This window comes from Phyllobates terribilis, unplaced genomic scaffold (genome assembly GCF_046119375.1).
Source record: "Phyllobates terribilis strain yellow unplaced genomic scaffold, ASM4611937v1 Scaffold_2__4_contigs__length_985480577, whole genome shotgun sequence".
NCBI lineage: Eukaryota > Metazoa > Chordata > Amphibia > Anura > Dendrobatidae > Phyllobates > Phyllobates terribilis.
Window position 1 is genome coordinate 732449005 of NW_027362762.1, and position 23167 is coordinate 732472171.

Below are 23167 nucleotides of genomic sequence, written 5' to 3' on the forward strand. Positions count from 1 at the left end.
TCCGCTTTATGTTTTTATTCCCATTAGTGGATAAAAAAAAGAGACAAAAACTTTAAAAAGAGGTGCACTTTGAAACAAAAGCAATTACAATACAATTAATTGAGGCTATTTATTGGCTTTGGCAGAGATGAATTTCTCATGAATAGTCATATTCACAGACATGGCTGTCTTCTTACATTTCTGATCATAGATTATAACAAGAAATGTTTGTTTAAATTTGCTATTTGCATTCTTTCATGTAACAAACAAAACATACAAATTTTATTTCTGGAAGAAATAATGTTTCTGATTTCTTTCAAAAGCATATTTAATCTACAGTAATCTAAATAAGTTTCCAATTAACAAATTGAGAGGTGTTGAGATATGAATAAATTAATCTGTTTTTTTTATAGTAAAATATAAAATGTTTGATAACTGATATGCATTATAATTATGGCACCACTGCCAAAACTATGAATAGATCCTATGCAACTAATTTTCAAAAAGCAAAAGCAGGGTACATCAAAATCAATCATTTGTCATTTTAAAGGAAGGCTCAGAACTAGGGAGCAAAAGGAGATTTTATTTTGGCACCTTTTGTATTCACTTCTGCCGAGGAAGAATGCCTTCAAAAATAGAAATGTTAATAGTTTATTTTGATCACTTTAAAAAAATGACAGTGAATGAGCAAAACAGAAATTTAAAACAAATAAATATTTGGTGTGACCTCTACGGATGGGAGAATTGATTTGCAGGACTCCGGTACACTGACCAGGTCAAAACGGAAAGCCTACAAATATCCTTACTTCCCAGCTTTCCCAGCTCGACATTTGATTAGCTTGATAAGGAATGGTGGGAGGTAAGGAGATTTTCAGATCTCCCGTCCAGTGGTCACAGATTACTGACCTGGCTGATGGACCAGAATCCTGAGAATCAATACTCTCATCTATAGTGACCACCCTTTGATTCAAAACAAATTAAAAATATCATTTATTCCGTCTACATTTGCACACAGTTTTTGAAGAAACTCAGCAGGGAGGATGTTCCAAACATCTTGGGAGAACAAACCTCAGATTTTCTGTGGATGAAGGCTTATGTCTGTGACTCGCCCCCTGGGCCGTGGGGCACTCGGATCCGGGCAATAGGGAACGATGGGAGTAGTAGTGGCAACCCGGTTCCGTGGCTCAGGGTGGTCAGGCCAGTGGTAGTCAGTTATGTGCTATTGATTATGTCCGACTACGCCACCCATGGATTGCGGTTGTTAGGAACCGCCGCTGAAGGCAGACCGCTGGGTCTGATGATGTATGCAGCTGGGATGATGTGACTCCCCACGGGAAGAGTGCGGCCCCAGGGCAGTGTAGTGGATGGTGGGAGTGATGGTGGTGAGTGTCCCAGTACCGGTAGTGCCGGAGGAGCGAAAAAGCACACAGACAACGTACTGCAGTCCAGGGTCTTTACTCACGGTTAATATCCAAGTCACTTCTGCAGGGAATGACTGCCCGAGCCGTGCTGCGTCCACCAGGTGAGGGGCTCGGTCAACTCCCAGGCAGTTCAGGAGCATGGCACAGGACCCCCTTTAATCCTTTATCTGGCCTGCCTCACCAGTGACCCACTTTTGTCCAGCTGCCGCGGACTTGTGCAGGTAAACGTGGGCCCCGTCCTCCGCTGTCCTATATGGTGCCTTCCTAGCAGGTTTGATGAGGTGTCGCACCAATAAATGATCACGACGACCGGTCTTTGGCTGAGGGTAGTTTCTCCTCCACCAACTTGGGATCCGGTACCCTTAATCTGCCTGACCCTTCACCCTGGATTCTCGTGGGTTCTTAGGGTCCCTTCCACCTTCTTGTTCCTGAGCCCTTCTGTTTCCCTCTCTCTTCTCCTTCTTTCCTGTTCTGTCTTCTCCTCCTTCCCTTGGCCTCTTCTCCAGGCCCACTTCTCGTTCTCCTCTCAGGCTCCGGCCTCTTCTCTAGGCCTGCCTCTGGAGCAGCACTCAGCCTGAGCTGCTGCTCCCTGTCAGCTCTCCTCTCCTCACAGACTGAACACTGTTCTAAGATGGTGCCCACCTTTTATACCTCCCTCTGACCATGAGCCCAGGTGACCAGCAACCAATGAGCTCCTATCTACGCTCAGGAACCAACCCCTATCTGCCCCTACAGCACTGGGTGTTCCACCCCCCTCCCCACTCCAGGCAGGAACATAGTCGGTCGTGCCTGCGCTTCTGTCTAGTGGGAGCACCGTTGAGCTGTCCCTCGGAAATGGGGTGTGTGTGCTGTATGCAGCTAACTGAGCCCTGGTCCATACTCCATCCTTACCCGGGAGTGGAATATCACACCTCTGGACTGAGTTGCAATACCCCTGTAGCGGCCGAACCCTCGGGGTGCTACATCTGTTTATGTAATTCCAGGCAGACTACATGATGTCAAGATCAGAGCTCTGTGGGACAAACCTTCACTTACAGGACTCTTTTTACTTCTTTATACTGAATATAGTTTTTAATGACATTGGATGTATTGTTTGGGGTTGTTGTCCTGCTGCACAATAAATTTGTAGCTAATCGGATGCCTTTGAGATGGGATTACATGATGAAAATTATCTGACTGTATTTCTCAGCATTGAAGACATCAAGAAATGTCAATGATGAGGACCATTGATGCAGTAGTCTTCCAAGGAAACTTAGTGCAGCAGATGAAAGACACATTATGCTTACTTCTCTTTGAAATTAGAATATGTCCAGCAGAGTCAATAGCTCAGAACTAGCAGCAACCACTGGAACCTAAGTACAACACTCATTTACTTTTAAGAGAAGTCTTGCTAAAAGTGGTCTTCATGGAAGAGTTATCAAATTTATGAGAGGCTGAGATAGGAAAAAAATAATCTTTTTTTTTTTATATAATATACAAAATGTCCTATAACCAAAGCAGATGCATTTTAATTATGACACCCCTACAAAACTATGCATAGCTCCTGTGCAACTCATTTTCAAAAACCAAAAGCAGGTACATCAAAATTAATCATTTGTAATTTTAAAGAAAGGTTCAGCACTAGTGATGGGAGAGCACTAAAATGCTTGGGTGCTCCATGCTCGGGTCGAACAAATTGGAATACTCGGGTAATCGACCCGAGCGATGAGCCCAATGTAGGTCTATGGAAAACTCGAGCATTTTTCAGGCAGCTCCCCCCGACGGTCTGCAAAGGGTTTAAAAATTGCCCAAATCGATGGGAACAGTGCTCAAATGACTCCCAGGTCACTGCTGTCATCAACGGTGTCAGAAGTATTACGCCACTTTTACGGACTCACAATAAAACTTACAAAATACAAAACCAAAATGGATTTTCCTGGGAAATATGTTAAGGAACATCCTTTCCAGGGTAATGACTTGTATATAAGGCAAAATAAATATACAAAAACAAAAATACTCCTCCACACCTTGGGCTATGTTCACACGTAGCGTTTTTGATGCATTTTTGCACTTATGCATTGCTTTTAACCAAGACAAATGCATTCACTGGTATATGTCATTTTAACATTTTACAACCTTATCTGGCCATGTAGTGTGTGACACATCATCAGACATATCCTGTTTCATTTAAGATGGAGAGACTCTGAAAGTCACAAAGCCTATTTTTATAGGGCCATCAGGCAGCCCTTACTATTCTTAAAGGGCCAGCAGTTGGCCCTCGCTATTGTTAGAGAGCCATCAGCCGGCTATGCTTTGCTTTTCCCATTATTTACGAGTGGGTCTCCTATACTATTATTGCGTATGCAGTGACTGCAAGAGCTGCCAAAAATTTGGAGGCACTCCAATGCCCCTTGCAAGAGACGTAGAGGTCAGAGAGCCTCCTAAAAACAATGTTCCCATTATTAGGAAGTGGGCCTCCCATAGTGTTTGCCTATGCAGTGAATGCAAAAGCTGCCAAAAATTTGGAGGAACTCCAATGCCCCTTGCAAGAGACGTACAGGTCAGAGGGCCTCCTGAAAACAATGTTCCCATTATTAAGAAGTGGGTCTCCCATTGTGTTTGCCTATGCAGTGAATGCAAGGGTTGCCAAAAATTTGGAGCCACTCCAATGCCCCTTGGAAGAGACGTGGAAGGTCAGAGGGCCTCCTGAAGACAATGTTCCCATTATATGGAAGTGGGTCTCCAATTGTGTTGGCCTATGCACTGAATGCAAGGGCTGCCAAAAATTGGGAGGCACTCCAATGTCCCTTGGAAAAGACATGGAGGAGGGCCTCATAAAAAAATGTTCCCATTAGAAAGGAGCGGGTCTCCTATACTTGCACTAAGTATATGGGCTGACAAACATTTACCCCTGGGGGGTATACATGGACATACTGTATAACATTTTTTTTTTACGAGCATCATAAACACCCTTTAAAAAATTATGTGGGTGTTGCATCACGGACACGGTCACCCTGGTGCTATGGTACTGGAGGATGAGGATAAGGAGAAGGAGGAGGACAAGAGCAAATAGCCAAGATCAGCTATGTGTGGGTGTGAAGAGGTGCATGGGAATACACCTCCCAAAAAAAGACACTGGATTTGAGTTTGTTACGCTGCTATCATTCGGTGGTGTTGAGAAGTATGGCCCAATTCAGCCCTTGTTCATTTTTATAAGAGTCAGCCTGTCAGCATTTTCAGTTGACAGGTAGATGCGCTTATCAGTTATAATTCCACCAGAGACATTAAAAATCCGCTCTGCCAAAACGCTAGCGGCAGGGCAGGCCAGGTCCTCCAAGGCGAAGAGAGCCAGTTCATGCCACGTCCAGCTTGGATACCCAATAATTATAAGACACAGAGGAATCACGGAGGACATTGGTACAGTCGGCAAGATACTCACTCAGCATCTTCCCAAACTTTGCACTCCTTGTGAGAGTCACCCAGCACCTCAGGGTCTGTGCGATGGGAGGGGCTGAGAAAACATTCCCAGAACTTTGACAGTGCTCCCCTGCCTCTGCTGGATTGGAGTTGTTTCTCTTCCCTGTACTCCTTGGTTCTCCTCTGTGACCTCTGCCACCAGCGTTTTCAGATGGGAATTTTTTTAATAGTTCCGCAACAAGGGCCTTCTGGTACTGCCCCATTTTTGTAGACCTGTCCGCCTCAGAAATAAGAGATAGAAAGTTCTCCCTGTAGCGTGGGTCTTGAAGTGTCACCAACCAGTAATGACTGTCACCCAAAATTTTGAGAACACGAAGGTCATGGGAAAGGCAGCGTAACATAAACTCAGCCATGCGTGCCAGACTGCTAACAGGCAAGACTTCCATGTCCTCACCAAGAGAATGACTGTCCATGCTTTCCTCCTCCTCATCCCTGTCCTCAGGCCATCCACACTGAACAGACGGTATGACAGTTGTGCAGGTAGTACCGTCTATAATGCATGAAACTAGCTCCCGTTCTTCCTCCTCCTCCTCCTCCTCATTGTCACCCAATCCACGTTGGGATGAGATGAGGCTGGGCTGTGTGTAATCACCCTGTATGGTTCCTTACTCCATCTCATCGTGCTCCTGCATTGCATCCTCTTTGATTGTGAGCAGAGAAAGTTTCAGAAGACAGAGAAGCGGGATGGTGACGCTAATTATGGTGACATCGCCGCTCACCATCTTGGTGGAGTCCTCAAAGTTTTGGAGGATGGTACATATGTCTGACATCCATGTCCACTCTTGAGGTCTTATGTATGGAGACTGACCTGAATACTGACAGCCTTGTTGATGCTTGTAGTCAACAACTGCCCTCTTCTGCTCACAAATCCTTCCCAACATCTGCAGTGTAGTGTTCCAATGCGTTAGGACATCACACACCAGTCAGTGAGCTGGAAGCTGCAAACGTTGCTGAAGCACGGCAAGGGCGGAGGAAGCTATAGCTGACTTTCTAAACTGGGCACACAGGCTGTGTACTTTGACAAGCAGATCTGGCAGCTCCGGGTAGGTTTTGAGAAACCGCTGAACCACGAGGTTTAGCACATGGCCCAGGCATGGTACATGTGTGAGCTCGCCTCGTCTCAGAACCGCCACCAACCATGCCGGCTGTAGGTTCAGCGGTGTGAGCCTCAGATCTGTCTGCCCTTTCAGAGCTGTCCACAACTCTTCAGCGTTGTGCGGTTTGTCACCTAAGCATATTAGCTTCAGCACAGCCTGTTACCACTTGGCTGCGGCAGTGCTACAGTGCTTCCAGCTTGTGACTGATGTGGTCATTTCAGAGATGGAGGCTGAAGAGGAGGAGGAGGCTGAGGAGGAGGAGGTGCAGGAGCTGTAGACTGTGGGGGCAACCCTGATTGACCTAGGGCCCACAATCCTCAGTGTCGGGAGGATGTGTTCCGTCCCAACGTCCGACTGGGTCCCGGCTTCCACTATGTTAACCCAGTGTGCCATCAGCGAGATGTACCATCCCAGCCCACAAGCACTTGTACACGTGTCTGTGGTTAGGTGGACTTTCCCAGTAACTGCATTGTTGAGGGCACGGCTAATGTTGTGGGACACGTGCATGTATAATGCGGGGACGACACACCGGGAGAAATAGTGGCAGCTGGGGACCGAGTACCGAGGGATGGCCGCCGCCATCAGGTTGCGGAAAGCTTCCGTCTCCACAAGCCTAAAAGACAACATTTCGAGCGCAAGCAGTCGTGAAATGTGGGAATTTAGTAGTGTGGCCTGTGGGTCTTGGCTGTGTTACAATCTATGTTGTTTTACTATCTGCCATCTTGCTGTGGTTTGCTGGCTTCTAGTCTTTTCCTCTGTTGCTGGGTTTCTTGGTCACGTGATCTCTGCATGCTTTATTACTCAGCACCTGACTCCCATTCTCCGCTGGAAATCAGTGTTGTAAAACTCATGCTCTGGCTAAGTAACCTGGTTTAGTTCTTCTTGCTTTGGACTATTGTTATCCTGGGACTTCTTGTTCCACCAGTTTTGTTTCCTTTAATTTTCATTTCTGCAACTAACTTTTCTGTTAGGAGGTCTCCTGCTTTTCCTCCCACTCCTTAGACCTTTTAGGGACCCCTTTCCCTTTCCTACAGTTCTTCGTTTAAGTTCAGTGCAGGAGTTTCGGTGTGGCTAATCATAAGGAATAGGGCACCCACCCCAGCGTAGGGTAAAGCTGAGTCTCAGTGCAGGGACAGCTTTTCCCTCCTATTCCTTAGTTCTAAGTTGCAGAACATAACAGGTTGCGTATTTGCGCTTGCGTTCCAAGGACTGAGGTATGGACAACTGAACGCTGCACTGGGACAAGGACGTGCTTGCTGATGGTGCTAGTTGAGAGTGTGCAATGACAGGTGCAGGGCAGGAGGCATCTTTGGATGCACTATGGACAGGGGATTGGCTTGCACGCAAAACAGCGGAAGAAGCAGTGGTGTCACCCGCAGACACTGTTCCTGGACCCTGGGGTTCGGCCCACAAATTCTGGTGCTTTGCTGCCATGTGCTTGATCATGCTGGTGGTGGTCAGGCTGGTCATTTTGCTACCCCTGCTGATGCTGGTCTGGCAGGTGGTGCAAATGGCATTTTTGAGGTTATCGGCAGAGTATTTAAAAAACAACCAGACTCAGGGAGACCTAACAGTTGCACGGGCAACTTCCGTCATGTTGGTGTTACGGGGAACAGTTGCCTGCCTTCTGTCTGTGGCCACCACACTGCTTCTTCCTGCCTGTTGGGATGCTCTGCCTCCCTCCCCCTATGTGCTGCTGTCCTCGCTCTGCATCTCCTCCTTCCCGCTTGGGTCAGTTACTACATCATCCACCACCTCGTCTTCCACTTCCGCAACCTGGTCCTCCTCCTGACTTTCTGGCAATTGTGTCTCATCATCATCCACCTCTTGTGACACTTTCCCACCATCGCCTTTGTATGACCGTGGCTGCTCAAATATTTGGGCATCGTTACATGCGATCTCCTCTTGCCCCGCTTCAAGTGGACCAGACGAGAGGCCCGAATCTATAAATGGAAAAGTGAACAGCTCTTTGGAGTATCCAAGTGTGGGATCAGTTGTCTCCAGTCACTCGGCATGGTGGGAGGAAGGAGGATCAGAATGAGGAATGTGCGGTCCAGACTCACGGCTACTGAGACTTGACCGTGTGAAAGACAGGGTGGTGGTGGTAGTGGCAAAGTGACTGGAAGCATTATCCGCTATCCAACCAACAACCTTTTGACACTGCTCTGGGTTCAATAGTGGTGTGCTGCGGTCCCTTAGTAATTGGGACAGGAAGGTCGGGCGAGAAGATGTGGGTGTTTGTTGTGGCACAATTTCAGCTTGCCCACGGCCTTGGCCTCTTCATGCACCTTCACCATCACCATTACATCCAGTTCCCCGTTCTTTGCCATGTGCCTTGCCCATGTTAAATGCAGGACAATATCCTCCACGCTCACTGCAAATGGCTGAATTTGGAGCGAACTTATATGTGATCCATGCGACGGACAAACCACAGTTTTAACTAGCTGGCCTGTAGTTAACTATTTTTAACAGCAAACTGGTGTCAATAACTTCACTGACACACTGAAACAAAATTTTAATGGAGGTCACAAATGGCAGAATTTTCAGCTCAATTATATGTTATCCGAGTAATGGACAAACCACAGTTTTAAATAGCTGGATTTTTAGCGCTGTAATATGGGAAGGACCTGGCTGTATTCTGCAGTGCCAACAAGCAAATGGCTCAGAAAACGGTGTTCCCTGGATTGCTTTTTAAGAAAATAATCAGGATTAAGATAAAAAAAATATATATATTCCGGGCTCCTGCTACCTGGGGCTATTTATACAAATATCTGTAAAAGCACCAGCAGACAGAACTGGAAAGGATAATAATTATTATTATTACACCTACTACATATTGGGATGGGATCTTGGAGATGGGAATACCCCTTTAACCCCTTCAGGACCCAGCCTATTTTGACCCTAAAGACTTTGGCATTTTTGTCAATTCTGACCAGTGTCCCTTTACGAAGTAAAAACTCTGGAACACTTCAACGGATCCTAGCGATTCTGAGATTGTTTTTTCGTGACGTATTGGGCTTCATGTTAGTATTAAATTTAGGTCGATAATATTTGCGTTTATTTGTGAAAAAATCAAAAATATGGGAAAAAATTTGAAAATTTTGCAATTTTCAAATTTTGAATTTTTATTCTACTAAACCAGAGAGTGATGTGACACAAAATAGTTAATAAATAACATTTCCCACATGTCTACTTTACATCAGCACAATTTTTGAAAAAAAAAAAAATTTGGGTAGGAAGTTTGAAGGGTTCAAAGTTCATCAGCAATTTATCTTTTTTCCAGCAAAATTTACAAAACCATTTTTTTAGTGACCACATCACATTTGAAGTCCCTTTGAGGGGTCTTTATGACAGAAAACACCCAAAAGTGACACCATTCCAAAAACTGCACCCCTCAAGCTACTCAAAACTACATTCAAGAAGATTATTAACCCTTCAGGTGCATCACAGGAACTAAAGCCACATGGAAGAAAAAAATGAACATTTTTATTTTTCTAACAAAAATTTTCTTTTAGCCTAAATTTTTTAATTTTCACATGGGTAACAGGATAAATTGCATCCTAAAATTTGTTGGTCAATTTCTCCTGAGTACACTGATACCTCATATGTGGTCATAAACCACTGTTTAGGCACACGGCAGGGCTCAGAAGGGAAGGAGCGCCATTTTACTTTTTGAATGGAAAATTAGCTCCAAAAGTCAAATTGCGCTCCTTCTCTTCTGAGCCCTGCCATGCGCCCAAACAGTGGTTTATGACCACATATGAGGTATCAGTGTACTCAGGAGAAATTGACCAACACATTTTAGGATGCATTTTATCCTGTTACCCATGTGAAAATTAAAAAATTTAGGCTAAAAGAAAATTTTTGTGAAAAAAAAAGTACTTTTTTGTTTTCACAGATCATTTTGTGAAGCACCTGGGGGTTCCAAGTGCTCACTATGCATCTAGATAGGTGCCTTGGGGGGTCTAGTTTCCAAAATGGGGTCACTTGTGGTGGAGCTCCAATGTTTGGGCACACAGCGGCTCTCCAAAAGCAACATGGTGTCCGCTAACAAATTGTCGACTCAAATTGTTAGAAGACACCATGTTGTGTTTGGAGAGCCGCTGTGTGCCCAAACATTGGAGCTCCCCCACAAGTTACCCCATTTTGGAAACTAGACCCCCCAAGGCACCTACCTAGATGCATAGTGAGCACTCGGAACCCCCAGATCCTTCACAAATTAATCCGTAAAAATAAAAAAGTGTTTTTTTTTCCACTTTTTCATTTTTATGAATCAATTTGTGAAGCACCTGGGGGTTCCAAGTGCTCACTATGTATCTAGATAGGTGCCTTGGGGGGTCTAGTTTCCAAAATGGGGTCACTTGTGGGGGAGCTCCAATGTTTGGGCACACAGCGGCTCTCCAAAAGCAACATGGTGTCCGCTAACAAATTGTCGACTCAAATTGTTAGAAGACACCATGTTGTGTTTGGAGAGCCGCTGTGTGCCCAAATATTGGAGCTCCCCCACAAGTGACCCCATTTTGGAAACTAGACCCCCCAAGGCACCTATCTAGATGCATAGTGAGCACTTGGAACCCCCAGATCCTTCACAAATTAATCCGTAAAAATAAAAAAGTGTTTTTTTTTCCACTTTTTCATTTTTATGAATCAATTTGTGAAGCACCTGGGGGTTCCAAGTGCTCACTATGTATCTAGATAGGTGCCTTGGGGGGTCTAGTTTCCAAAATGGGGTCACTTGTGGGGGAGCTCCAATGTTTGGGCACACAGCGGCTCTCCAAAAGCAACATGGTGTCCGCTAACAAATTGTCGACTCAAATTGTTAGAAGACACCATGTTGTGTTTGGAGAGCCGCTGTGTGCCCAAATATTGGAGCTACCCCACAAGTGACCCCATTTTGGAAACTAGACCCCCCAAGGCACCTATCTAGATGCATAGTGAGCACTTGGAACCCCCAGGTCCTTCACAAATTAATCTGTAAAAATAAAAAAGTGTTTTTTTTTCCACTTTTTCATTTTTATGAATCAATTTGTGAAGCACCTGGGGGTTCCAAGTGCTCACTATGCATCTAGATAGGTGCCTTGGGGGGTCTAGTTTCCAAAATGGGGTCACTTGTGGGGGAGCTCCAATGTTTGGGCACACAGCGGCTCTCCAAATGCAACATGGTGTCCGCTAACAAATTGTCGGCTCAAATTGTTAGAAGACACCATGTTGCGTTTGGAGAGCCGCTGTGTGCCCAAACATTGGAGCTCCCCCACAAGTGACCCCATTTTGGAAACTAGACCCCCAAAGGCACCTATCTAGATGCATAGTGAGCACTTGGAACCCCCAGGTCCTTCACAAATTAATCCGTAAAAATCAAAAAAGTGTTTTTTTTTCCACTTTTTCATTTTTATGAATCAATTTGTGAAGCACCTGGGGGTTCCAAGTGCTCACTATGCATCTAGATAGGTGCCTTGGGGGGTCTAGTTTCCAAAATGGGGTCACTTGTGGGGGAGCTCCAATGTTTGGGCACACAGCGGCTCTCCAAAAGCAACATGGTGTCCGCTAACAAATTGTCGACTCAAATTGTTAGAAGACACCATGTTGTGTTTGGAGAGCCGCTGTGTGCCCAAACATTGGAGCTCCCCCACAAGTGACCCCATTTTGGAAACTAGACCCCCCAAGGCACCTATCTAGATGCACAGTGAGCACTTGGAACCCCCAGGTCCTTCACAAATTAATCTGTAAAAATAAAAAAGTGTTTTTTTTTCCACTTTTTCATTTTTATGAATCAATTTGTGAAGCACCTGGGGGTTCCAAGTGCTCACTATGCATCTAGATAGGTGCCTTGGGGGGTCTAGTTTCCAAAATGGGGTCACTTGTGGGGGAGCTCCAATGTTTGGGCACACAGCGGCTCTCCAAATGCAACATGGTGTCCGCTAACAAATTGTCGGCTCAAATTGTTAGAAGACACCATGTTGCGTTTGGAGAGCCGCTGTGTGCCCAAACATTGGAGCTCCCCCACAAGTGACCCCATTTTGGAAACTAGACCCCCCCATGGCACCTATCTAGATGCATAGTGAGCATTTGGGACCCCCAGGTCCTTAGCAAATTAATCCGTAAAAAAAAAAAGTGTTTTTTTTTTCACTTTTTCATTTTTATCAATCAATTTGTGAAGCACCTGGGGGTTCCAAGTGCTCACTATGCATCTATATAGGTGCCTTGGGGGGTCTAGTTTCCAAAATGGGGTCACTTGTTGGGGAGCTCCAATGTTTGGGCACACAGGGACTCTCCAAGCGCAACATGGTTCCAATTTGTTAGCGGACACCATTTGTAGTGCATGTCAGGTTGGTGTGCGGTGTGGTATATTGTAGTGCATACACCACACACACACACAATCTCATACACTACAACACACACACACCAACCTGACATAGCCTCCTCAGCTGAGTACGCCCTAGACTGGGATGAGCGGGACGGGCGGGACATTTTGTGTGCTTTGTGCGTGTGTAAAAAAAAAAAAAAAAAAAAAAAATCAAAACTTTATTATAGTGTGAGTGTATGTGTGTGTGCTTGGTGTAATCTTCTGCAGTCACGTGTGGGGGCGGTCAGGCGTAGGGGCCGGTCAGGCGTAGGGGGCAGTCAGGCGTAGGGGGCAGTCAGGCGTAGGGGCCGTTAAGGCGTAGGGGCCGGTCAGGCGTAGGGGCCGGTCAGGCGTAGGGGGCGGTCAGGAGTATGGGGCGGTCAGGAGTATGGGGCGGTCAGACGTATGTATCTAGATGCATAGTGAGCACTTGGAACCCCCAGGTCCTTCACAAATTAATCTGTAAAAATAAAAAAGTGTTTTTTTTTCCACTTTTTCATTTTTATGAATCAATTTGTGAAGCACCTGGGGGTTCCAAGTGCTCACTATGCATCTAGATAGGTGCCTTGGGGGGTCTAGTTTCCAAAATGGGGTCACTTGTGGGGGAGCTCCAATGTTTGGGCACACAGCGGCTCTCCAAATGCAACATGGTGTCCGCTAACAAATTGTCGGCTCAAATTGTTAGAAGACACCATGTTGCGTTTGGAGAGCCGCTGTGTGCCCAAACATTGGAGCTCCCCCACAAGTGACCCCATTTTGGAAACTAGACCCCCAAAGGCACCTATCTAGATGCATAGTGAGCACTTGGAACCCCCAGGTCCTTCACAAATTAATCCGTAAAAATCAAAAAAGTGTTTTTTTTTCCACTTTTTCATTTTTATGAATCAATTTGTGAAGCACCTGGGGGTTCCAAGTGCTCACTATGCATCTAGATAGGTGCCTTGGGGGGTCTAGTTTCCAAAATGGGGTCACTTGTGGGGGAGCTCCAATGTTTGGGCACACAGCGGCTCTCCAAAAGCAACATGGTGTCCGCTAACAAATTGTCGACTCAAATTGTTAGAAGACACCATGTTGTGTTTGGAGAGCCGCTGTGTGCCCAAACATTGGAGCTCCCCCACAAGTGACCCCATTTTGGAAACTAGACCCCCCAAGGCACCTATCTAGATGCACAGTGAGCACTTGGAACCCCCAGGTCCTTCACAAATTAATCTGTAAAAATAAAAAAGTGTTTTTTTTTCCACTTTTTCATTTTTATGAATCAATTTGTGAAGCACCTGGGGGTTCCAAGTGCTCACTATGCATCTAGATAGGTGCCTTGGGGGGTCTAGTTTCCAAAATGGGGTCACTTGTGGGGGAGCTCCAATGTTTGGGCACACAGCGGCTCTCCAAATGCAACATGGTGTCCGCTAACAAATTGTCGGCTCAAATTGTTAGAAGACACCATGTTGCGTTTGGAGAGCCGCTGTGTGCCCAAACATTGGAGCTCCCCCACAAGTGACCCCATTTTGGAAACTAGACCCCCCCATGGCACCTATCTAGATGCATAGTGAGCATTTGGGACCCCCAGGTCCTTAGCAAATTAATCCGTAAAAAAAAAAAGTGTTTTTTTTTTCACTTTTTCATTTTTATCAATCAATTTGTGAAGCACCTGGGGGTTCCAAGTGCTCACTATGCATCTATATAGGTGCCTTGGGGGGTCTAGTTTCCAAAATGGGGTCACTTGTTGGGGAGCTCCAATGTTTGGGCACACAGGGACTCTCCAAGCGCAACATGGTTCCAATTTGTTAGCGGACACCATTGTGTAGTGCATGTCAGGTTGGTGTGCGGTGTGGTATATTGTAGTGCATACACCACACACACACACAATCTCATACACTACAACACACACACACCAACCTGACATAGCCTCCTCAGCTGAGTACGCCCTAGACTGGGATGAGCGGGACGGGCGGGACATTTTGTGTGCTTTGTGCGTGTGTAAAAAAAAAAAAAAAAAAAAATCAAAACTTTATTATAGTGTGAGTGTATGTGTGTGTGCTTGGTGTAATCTTCTGCAGTCACGTGTGGGGGCGGTCAGGCGTAGGGGCCGGTCAGGCGTAGGGGGCAGTCAGGCGTAGGGGGCAGTCAGGCGTAGGGGCCGTTAAGGCGTAGGGGCCGGTCAGGCGTAGGGGCCGGTCAGGCGTAGGGGGCGGTCAGGAGTATGGGGCGGTCAGGAGTATGGGGCGGTCAGACGTATGGGGCGGTCAGACGTATGGGGCGGTCAGACGTATGGGGCGGTCAGACGTAGGAGGGGGCTGAGGAGATGGAGCAGCCAGCAGCAGCAGCAAGGGGGGTGATCACTGGGGCAGGAGCCGGCAGCAGCAAGGGGGGGTGGGAGGTCGGCAGCATCGGGGGGTGATTACTGGGGCAGAAAGGGGAGCAGGAGCCGGCAGGAGCAGGGGGGTGATTACTGGGTTTGCGGGGGGGGGGGTGATCACTGGGAACAGGGGGGTGAACTCTGGGGGAGGGGGTGATTATTGGGAGGTGGGGGGTGAAAGTGGAGGGGGGGTGGAGAGGGGGGCGGGGGGGTCGCGGGGGGGGTGGAGGGACAAGTGGAGGGGGGGTCGGGGGGAGTGGGGGCAATACTACCTGCTGATCAGCGGCGGCGGCAGACGCGATCCACAGGGTCCACAGCAGGGGGTCCAAGCAGGGGGTCTGCAGCAGGGGGTCCGCAGCAGGGGGTCTGCAGCAGGGGGTCCGCAGCAGGGGGTCTGCAGCAGGGGGTCCGCAGCAGACGATCCAGGGTTGGGAAGGTGCTGGGAGGTTTCAGCCATCCCTCCATATCTGATTGGGGCTAGTATCCATGTGACGCTAGCCCCCCAATCAGATCTGGGGGGAGGGGGGGGCAGAGGTGACACTCCCCCCAGCCAATGGCTGATGCTGTAAGCATCAGGCAATGCCCAAATTTAAATATTACACCAATTTTCATTGGTGAAATATTTAATTCATACCGATTGGCAGTTTCACTAAAAGTGAAAATGAAACAGCCAATCGGAGGAGTCCCAGGCACGGGGGGGTTAATCCACCCCCCGGGGGGTCGACTTCAGGATGTCCAGTTGCAGTAGCAACTGTGACACCTGAGCGACCCCGCTCGCAGGCGCTGCAGGGGCTCTTTCCCTCCATGTCACAGACGGTGTGACACAGGTCGGGAAGGAACTGTTTTCCATGTCACAAACGGTGTGACACGGGTCGGGAAGGGGTTAAGGATAACAAAGTACATTTTTGGAGTGGCCATCACAAAGCCTTGATCTCAATCATATTGAAAATTTATGGGCAAAGCTGAAAAGGCTGGTGCGAGCAAGGCGACCTACAAACCTGGATCAGTTACACCAGTTTTGTCAGGAAAAATGAGCCCACATTCCGACCAACTATTGAGAGAAGCTTGTGGAACGATTTCCCAAACATTTGTCATTCAGTTTAAGGGCAATGGTAATACTAATGAAATGTATGTAAACTTTGGACTTTGCAGTACGTAATAAAAATGCCTTAAAACATTCTCTCTCTCTCATTTTTCTGGCATTTGGCAAATATTAATAATTATTGTAATCCTAATTGACCAAAACGGGAATGGTTTGTTCTGATTTCATGTCAGATATTGAGAAAAAGATGCATATGTGTATTTTTATATAGTGTATGTAAACTTCTGATTTCAACTGTATGTCTGCACCTGCCAGTGACCAATAGCATCTTCCTCCTCTCTGTGATCTGGCCCCAGTTTCAACAGAAAAAAACATGTTGCAATACACATACAATAATGTCTGTAAGTTGTCTGAATTGTAAAGCACAGCGGAATATGTTGGTGCTATATAAATAAAAACATTATTATTTTATATAGTATGTAGATATATATATACAGTACAGACCAAAAGTTTGGACACACCTTCTCATTTAAAGATTTTTCTGCATTTTCATGACTATGAAAATTGTACATTCACACTGAATTCATCAAAACTATGAATTAACACATGTGGAATTATATACTTAACAAAAAAGTGTGAAACAACTGAAAATATGTCTTATATTCTAGGTTCTTCAAAGTAGCCACCTTTTGCTTTGATGACTGCTTTGCACACTCTTGGCATTCTCTTGATGAGCTTCAAGAGGTAGGTACCGGGAATGGTTTTCACTTCACAGGTGTGCCCTGTCAGGTTTAATACGTGGGATTTCTTGCCGTATAAATAGGGTTGGGACCATCAGTTGTGTTGTGCAGAAGTCTGGTGGATACTCAGCTGATAGTCCTACTGAACAGACTGTTAGAATTTGTATTATGGCAAGAAAAAAGCAGCTAAGTAAAGAAAAACGAGTGGCCATCATTACTTTAAGAAATGAAGGTCAGTCAGTCCGAAAAATTGGCAAACTTTGAAAGTGTCCCCAAGTACAGTTGCAAAACCCATCAAGCGCTACAAAGAAACTGGCTCACATGAGGACCGCCCCAGGAAAGGAAGATCAAGAGTCACCTCTGCTTCTGAGGATAAGTTTATCCGAGTCACCAGCCTCAGAAATTGCAGGTTAACAGCAGCTCAGATTAGAGACCAGGTCAATGCCACACAGAGTTCTAGCAGCAGACACATCTCTTCAACAACTGTTAAGAGGAGACTTTGTGCAGCAGGCCTTCATGGTAAAATAGCTGCTAGGAAACCACCGCTAAGGACAGGCAACAAGCAGAAGAGACTTGTTTGGACTAAAGAACACAAGGAATGGACATTAGACCAGTTGAAATCTGTGCTTTGGTCTGATGAGTCCAAACCACCGTGTCTTTGTACGACGCAGAAAAGGTGAGCGGATGGACTCTACATGCCTGGTTCCCACCGTGCAGCATGGAGGAGGAGATGTGATGGTGTGGGGGTGCTTTGCTGGTGACACTGTTGGGGATTTATTCAAAATTGAAGGCATACTGAACCAGCATGGCTACCACAGCATCTTGCAGCGGCATGCTATTCCATATGGTTTGCATTTAGTTGGACCATCATTTATTTTTCAACAGGACAATGACCCCAAACACACCTCCAGGCTGTGTAAGGGCTATTTGACCAAGGAGGAGAGTGATGGGGTGCTACGCCAGATGACCTGGCCTCCACAGTCACCAGACCTGAACCCAATCGAGATGGTTTGGGGTGAGCTGGAGCTGGACCACAGAGTGAAGGCAAAAGGGCCAACAAGTGCTAAGCATCTCTGGGAACTCCTTCAAGATTGTTGGAAGACCATTTCCGGTGACTACCTCTTGAAGCTCATCAAGAGAATGCCAAGAGTGTGCAAAGCAGTCATCAAAGCAAAAGGTGGCTACTTTGAAGAACCTAGAATATAAGACATATTTTCAGTTGTTTCACACTTTTTTGTTAAGTATATAATTCCAAATGTGTTAATTCATAGTTTTGATGCCTTCAGTGTGAATATACAATTTTCATAGTCATGAAAATACAGAAAAATCTTTAAATGAGGTGTGTCCAAACTTTTGGTCTGTTCTGTATATATATATATATATATATATATATATATATATATATATATATATATATATATTTATTTATTTATATTATTTACATGAGTTTCCCATGGGGCTACCAGTGCTTATGCATATAATAGGACAACCACAAACTTCTCAAAGGCTGACATTTGTTGCATTGTGCAGTACTATACAGTACAGTGACCAAATACCACTTCCATAATTGCCTAAATAACAATGTTTAAATCATACACTATGCATTGCCTAATTAATAGAAGTGCTATACAATGCGTAAAAGAAATGCACACTTTCATAAAGATTTTATTGTTATTGTCCATTTGCTTCCTATATACAAAACTAATCAATTTTCTAAATAGTCTTCATTAGAAAAAAATTCTACCACATTGCAGCTGCAGAGTGTCTGTACTCTAAGTCCTTCATGTAGCTCCTACTTTTGCAAAAATGTTACAAATCCATCAGATCTCCTGCTTATGACACTGATGGGTCTCTTCCCTCCCCCTCTTCTTTCAGTATTAATGACATTAGCAGGGAGTAGGATGGGTTGTACACAGATCTCTACCTTGTGTAGTAGGAGAGAAGTATCTCAACATGCAGAAGCAAAACAGTCTAGAAAAGGAGTAAAGCTCATAAAGAGTAAACTACAGGATAGAAGCTGTGATGACTTATCTACTGAAAACCTCAGCACCATGGATACAAACATCCAGCCTATATTACTGAGACATACACTCTCACAAGAGAAATTTCTAAAACTTTGATCAGGCTGCATATGGGGGAACTGAAAACTAAGTAAGTAATAAGCAAATAAGCATGGCAGACTTAACCTTAGAGCCTGTTTTAGACATAATTTGGCCGTGGTCAAATTTAAAAGTGAGGCTCCAAATGCAAACATAATACAAAATCAAACAGAACATTGAGGGTGTTATACTTGTAACCTTGGAAACTGCACTTATAACAAAGAACTGGCATTATCAGTGCAGTTTTAGTTTGTAAATATGGGAAGCCACAGGTTGCCCAGCCCACCAAACCTAGAGACCTAGAGCTGTGTAGGGTCTTGCTGGGGACAACCCCCCCCACCTCAACCACTTCTAACTCAGGCCCTGAATAAATGACCTCATACAATGGTCAAAAACTGCCCACATATCATACTACGAGAGGCTGATGTTATACATACCCAAGGCCAAGCATGGATCTTTATGGGCCCTGATGCCTTTCAAATGCCTGCAATTTCATAAGACATACATGTATAGTCTATCTGTCAAATATCTTATGAGCACATTCACAAAAAAAAACTGTGCATGATATATCAGATGCACTATTATGAGTTATTCTCTCTGAAAAGCATTGCTTCTAGGCCAGAATATAAATTTAGCTCTCCTACATTTGTATTTGACTTCTGGTTGCTAGAGTTTTTTTCCATGACCCTTAGGCAATCATTTAAGAAATTATACCAGGTGTTTATCTTTTCTGAGCTTAAATTAAATGTATTTCTGATATTCTGTGTCAGTATAAATCTACATTGGGAAATACCTAAGCCTATACAAATATGAATAAGGATTTTTACCATCGTTTTAATAGAAAAAAGAAACTCTGCTTGAAGTAATAAAATGAGAATAAGCACTGAAGCACACCTTCTTATATAAATGGTTCTCCAAAGGGCTTTAACCTTTTGTATATACTAAAAAACTTGCAGAAAATAGTTTCCAGATGGTGCAATGGTCCAATTTTACTGTATAAAATATATCCTGTTACACTTTGGGGATGGCTATGAAATGCTTAATGATATCACTACATATTTTATCTTACAAAATGCTGAAAGTTTAGAAGAAATAAAAAATATTTACAAATTAATTAAAAGTTGAGGTTGTGATGATCCAATGGAAAGTATCAGCTATTAAAGGAGCTATGTCCATGATCACCTAAAATTAACCCCCCCCCCTTCCCGTGTCACCAAAGAATACACACTAGATAACTGGACTGAATGGATTAGGTTTTGGAAACACCCATAATCAGCTTTTAAAAAAGACCTGTCTCTTGCTAAAAAAAATTAGTTAAATAGCTTATAAAAATCTCTTAGCTCACCTGATTCTGCTACTATTTTCAGTGTTGTGCTACACTGCTCCATTACAGAGATACTGCACTCTAAAAGCAATAAATGTATGTGAAATCTCTGGTTGTAATGCAACTGGGCATTTCTTCACAGTATTGTCTGGGGGCTTGCGGCTTTACCCATCCCTCTCAGAAGCTGCCACAGTAATAAGATCTACACAGTTATCAATATATTGGCATAAAGAGATACCATTGCCACTTGAACAAACAAACTCAGTGAATAGGAGAACTGCTCTGGAAAATGCTGATGGTGGGGGCTAGGGATTTTGCAGGACTGATAACAGCAGCTCAGTCAGGAGATGACCGGAATGGGAAAGTGAACAGTTAACTACTGTATAGGTTGGAGAGAGACGGATGGTATCTCAGGAGTTAACTCCTCAACAAGGAATTTAGCTACTGTGCATAATCAACTAGACTTTGGTGGCCAATCTCCTTGGCATCATGCTATATACTATATAAGAAAAAAGCTTTTATAGCAGGAGAATGAAAGCAAAAAGAAAAAGCAAGTCAATTGCACACTTTCTTATTTTCATACTAACTATATCAATTTCATAACATGAGAATATCCATTTAAAGAGTGTTGTGGCTGTCCTATTTATTTATGAAAACAATCAATTGACACATGTAGATTGATCATTTTAGTAATTTACATCTATTAAAAATATTGCTGGCTAATGTCCCTAACGACTACCCTCGAGGACCTAAGTTTCTAAAAAAAGTAGTACTTGTGCTTGGAGGTTGTTGCATGCACACAGGGAGGATCACACAAGTCTCAGTTTTTCTGACAATGAAAAAGCAAAATCTGATGCATCATGGAATTGATGGCAGTGTATAGAGAAATAAAGCTGAACATTTACAATTGGTAGAGAATGAAGGCAAAAATCCCAGAGGACACAGGTGATTGCTCTCTGGAAACACTGGAAGCATTATGTCCTTGATCAAGGCAGATGTGCAAGTGTGGTCTGAAGCCATGGAGGAGCTAATTAAGCAACTGGTTCAGGCTAACATGCCACAGCAGAAGGCCCAGGAGGAGATGAATAAAGTGTTGATGCAGCAGTTCCAGCTGCAGCAGCAACAAATACAGCAGCAACAACAACAGCAGCAGCAGCTGATGATGCTCTTGGCTGAGGCCATCCATAGGAGGGAATCCACACCCACCAGGCCAAAGCAACAAGACCCAGCTGATAAAAACCGCAAGATAGGCTTTGCAAAATATAACTTCGGGGATGACGTTGAGGCATTCCTGGCCTTGTTTGAGAGGGTTACGGACTGTAAGAGACAGCCTCCGGAGCAGTGGACGGAGGTTCTGATTCTGACACCATATACGATCGGGGAACCACAGAAGGCGTACTATGAATTGGCCCTGCACGATGCTAAATAGTGCAACAAATTTATGGATGAGATCTTGGCTCGTCTCGGCGTAACCCCGGCAGGCAGGACACAACATGTGCATCTTCGAGACTATTGCAGGGAAACCTCCCAATTCACAGATGTTTGACCTCCTGCACTTGGAAAAGAAGTGGCTTCAATCAGAGACTTGTTCCTCAGCCCAGATTGTCGAGAGAGTAGTAATGAATCGGTTTATACACTTTCTGCCCAAACCGATTCAGTCCTGGGTTTCCCATGGACATCTCCAAAATGCAGATGACCTGGTGGAGAAGTATTGGGTAGTCGAGGGATCCCTGAATGGTCAAGCTGGTGTTGTAAAGGACATATTAATATTCATGCTATCCAAGTGTAAAGGACATATTGATACTCATGCTAGAGCAACTCCATTTTGTCTGCTTGCTTTAAAATCATGTTATGATCACTCCTTGCATAACATATATTCTTTCTTTCCCTTCACATGCAACTTTCTCACACTAACTTTTTCTCAAGAGAACATTCTGCGAGACACTCTGATCCTGTTATCTAACTAGTCTAGGCCAGGATTGACCTTGTAAATTTCCAGCGTGCTTCGAACTAACGATAATATGACCATATATGTGTTTCCGTAATAATTGTACTAACATTGGTTCAAGCCTGTTGTACGACAGTAGATGATTGGACATTAATAAACTCAAAACAATATAAAATGCTAAGCAAAATAAACAGGATCAGGGATTCTTTGAATCCTCCCAATACAGAGCACGCATTGCCTCCGTTTGGTTTTCTGTGGATTGCGCAATCAGCATAATAATTTGACACTCACTTGGTCAACCGTGAAGGGTTATTGCCCTCCCTCAACAGCTGGTGCCATGACTCGGATCCCTAACCAGGGACGCCCCTCCACCTCTGGACGTCCACAAAGAGAGACTTGCCTTCAGCCTCCCCCACTGGAATTGGGACTGATCATCCCCCACAAAAAGCCACGGTAAGTGCACAAGTTCTTTACTAGTGACACTGACCTTTTGGCGTGGTTTCCACGTGGTGTGTGGTTGTTTTCAGTATCTCCGGACGTCCTGGTTGGATATAGTCAAAGTTGAGACTATAAGGGGTGTAGTCCCATTAGGGGTCTGATATTATTTACTTTTAAAACAGTATCACCTCGGATTGACAAGTGAATATTGTGTGAATCTTTCTCAACTTCTGACAAAGATCCTTAGGAGACTGAACATTGTTAGTTTCAGTCACGGCAGGTGATCGAAGATTGGGTAGGACACGCACGTAGATATACATATATCAAGTGTCCGGAGGGTTGCAAGAGTGCTCCCTCCTCCTTTCATCAGCCGTGAAAGACTTCCCTGACGGGAGGGGTGAATGAAAAAAAAAAGTCAGTGGAACAGCTGGCGCCTGAACGGGCTGCCGTGGCAGCTGGACAACTCTGAGGTAGTACTATTACAATACGTGGATGATCTTCTCTTGTGGGCCCCCACGGAGTAAATGTCCATCAGGGCCAGTGTTAGCCTCCTCAAGCAGCTAGCAAAACTGAATTGTCGAGTCTCAGCCTCGAAACTTCAGTTTTGCCTCTTCTTAGGCCACTGCCTTACTCAGGGTGCCAGACATCTCACAGAAGAAAGGAAGACGGTCATCTACCTACTACCGTTCCCAAAAGATCCCATAGAGCTGCAACGGTTCCTCGGACTATGTACATATTGCAGAAAATGGATCCCAGACACCTCACGTCTGATGCAGCCCTTTTATGATGCATTAAAAGAAGACACTCTGGCTGATGTAAAAAACAAGGACCACCAAGAACAGCTGCAACAAGCCTTTGAACAACTAAAGTCAAGGATAATGACAGCCCCTGCCCTTGGAAATCCGGACTATGCTCAACCTTTCC